This window comes from Branchiostoma floridae, chromosome 3, assembly GCF_000003815.2.
Source record: "Branchiostoma floridae strain S238N-H82 chromosome 3, Bfl_VNyyK, whole genome shotgun sequence".
Lineage (NCBI taxonomy): Eukaryota > Metazoa > Chordata > Leptocardii > Amphioxiformes > Branchiostomatidae > Branchiostoma > Branchiostoma floridae.
Window position 1 is genome coordinate 20,463,896 of NC_049981.1, and position 2,868 is coordinate 20,466,763.

Here is a 2,868-nt window from a genome sequence, read left to right on the forward strand (position 1 = left end):
ACCAACCACAACTAGATACGATTTCGGAAGGTTTGATCATGAAAACATATAGACAGACAGAGAGAAACAAAAACGTCACTTGAATTACAGCAAGTGCTGAGATAAAAGTTCTTTGGGGAACCCAAAAGTTTTTCTTTCAGCTACGGCCGGCTGTATTGTGCCCAATGAATAGGTGGCGTGCAATGATATATCATAGACTGCTAATGACATGAGTTTATTAGAAGTTGGAATAGATAAGCCGATAATTCATTCGGGATAAACAAGCGTCTTAGTATGCCATAAATTGAATACTTGGACGATTAAGGGAAATTTAACTGACCTTGTCTTTCCCATTGTTCTTGTTGCAGCCATTACCGACCGTCTCTTTAGCGTCAGGATACTAGTTGCCATGTAGCTGGTGACGTCATGATGGCGCCCGCCCTGCCCGCGGTACACCAGTGTTGGCACCCGCTGCACCAGGCAGCAGCGTAACAGGCCGATCAGCACATCCTCCGGTTGAACGGGTATGGAATAGGGATTGCCGCCACAACTGGGGTATTCTACGCTCATTTCAACGCTAGCACGTCATTCATTCAACTGGTTACCATTCGGCGGTGGCTCATCACAAGTAAGGTATGGAAGGCACTTGGTTTTATACTAGTAGCTTATATTGTGTACAAATGGAACTGGGTGGATGGCAATGCAAATACTCCTCTGTTGGCAGACCACTTAGCGTTTGATGTGTATATTGTACTGGATCTGGAAGAGAGCTAATTTTTTGGTTCTCAGCGTTGATACCTGTTGAGGGGACAATTGAGGTACATTTGTAACAACAACGTCAAACCTGGAGAATTTCACAGTGATTTTATAATTCGTAGCTTATAATCTTCAACGTTACCAAAAGTGGTAAAATGCGTCATGCATCTATCACGCTTCTCAAATGCTCTGTACTCAGATAGAAAGATTTATAGGGTTACGGATATCTGCTAGGCTATAGCGGATGCAACAAAAGTGCCGGAAAGCAACGTTAGGGAAGGGAGCATTTTCCAGCTAATTTCACCTTCGCTGTCCACCTTCCACAGCTTATGCACAGATGAATTACCAAAGAATTATGAATACATATTACCTGTCATATGCGCTCGGAAATATGGCTAATCATAGTGGCCCGAAGAATTTATTTGATTCATTCATCATTTCTGGCACCAGGCTGTCTCGTCATTGTGTCTTTGGGGAGAGATTTCTCTCTTTATATCATATTTATACATACGAATGTAATTGTGGTTGTGTATCATTCCTCTATGGCCCGGTCAGTGGTTTCACAACGTGTGCCATTGATGGTGAAAAATGGAAATGCATGTACAGACAGAACTTGAGCAAAGTCTCATTTCATTCTAACATAAGTTTGGAAGACAAGGATACACATTAAAATTTGCGAACTGCGACAGAGAATAAAAGTAACTGTAAGGTTTGTCGAAATTGTTAATAGTGTAGTATCATACCACATGCAACAATTCGAGTTGATAAGATCCAAAACCAATTCTGTGCAAGTGCAGTGTGTATTCCAATTAAACAATTCAGGATAACAAATTCGTTCTTTCTCGTGGGCAGAACCACACCGTGGACTACATGTATTACATGCACATTAACATGGACACAATTAATCAAACGTCTTTGACGAATCACCTACAGTTGGTCTTATCTGTACCTGGGCTAATTAAAGTCTGTTCCATGTATTGTAAGTCTGACTTAATAAAGCTTCTGACAGCCTTTCCACTAGTCAGGCCCCTACAAACATGATGACCAACACCTCCAAGTCAGGAGAGTTCTCAACATCCTAATGGTTTTGATTTATGCATATGTGCAACATGAACCGATTATTGCCAGACGGAGAACTGTTGCCATCATGGTGTTAGAGGCTGTGATGACTGGTTTCCTCAGTGACAGAGAATTCTGAGCTCCTATTGGATGGATTTTCATAGTAATTTAGAATCCTGAGCTCCTATTGGTGACGCTAGGAAATAGAATGGTTCTTCCGAGTTAGAAGCATGTACGAGTAACCACAAGTTCTCGGGAAGGAGGTCCAATAAGCTCCCAACAGCGAGCTATGCAAGACAACCTGTAATGGTAATGGACCCTTTCTTTGCTTTTGAACGTGAAAGTGCTTGATTTTACCCATGGTGTAGGAAACCCATGTAGTCTTATCTTTTTATTACCCTTTTCATTAATTTCTGTGTATGTATGTCTTGTTGTCCTTTTCCTGAGTGTCTGTCATGTTATTATGTGCAGTCATGTACATTAATGATCCACAGGAAGAATAGTTACAATGTAAATTGCCAAGATAACTATGGATCAATCTCAAACTCTTTATCAGTCACTCTGTGTTGTTTGATTAATTGCATCTAATCGATGAGTTTGCTGCTTATAATTACCTGAACTGAAGTTAAGGTGCAGGTCTGCATTCAGATTCAGAGGTTCAGGTAACTGATAAGTCGAACTTGAACCCATAACATGTGTGTGCTAGACACATTTTCGGTTACATGTAAAATTGCCCGTTGGCATAGATTTTACATGCAATCTGAAACACATATATGCAAAATTATATAGTCATAAGTAAACACAAAAGCTCTATGATTAACACAGAACCAACAATGTTTTCGTCTTTTTCCATCGCACATTTCACAGTATGTGGAAAATATAAGCGATGAGAGATACTTCTACAAGCTAGGGACTGGTTCCGGACGTTTATTTTTTGGGGACAGAATATAAATGTTTTTACAAGTCCAGTTCCAGTTCAGTATACAGGTGTGTTGATAATGGTTCATCATCGGATATCGTGGTCTGTTGGATACATTGTCTTCTAACGAACTGATTCGGAGATCCCGGAGAATC

General features: G+C 40.5%; 1 protein-coding gene across 4 annotated transcripts in view; it reads left to right on the top strand.

The window, feature by feature from the left end:
• The first annotated feature begins 392 nt into the window (after positions 1-392).
• The window catches only part of LOC118411124, a 27,398-nt gene continuing 24,922 nt past the window's right edge, over positions 393-2,868 (top strand). For 2 of the 4 annotated variants that reach the window (XM_035813161.1, XM_035813162.1), the window contains exon 1: positions 394-612. The gene's annotated coding sequence lies outside the window, so the exon portion shown is untranslated. Of the gene's footprint in view, positions 613-2,039; positions 2,104-2,868 lie in introns of those variants that run through there. The other 2 variants (XM_035813166.1, XM_035813163.1) reach the window with 2 other exon arrangements.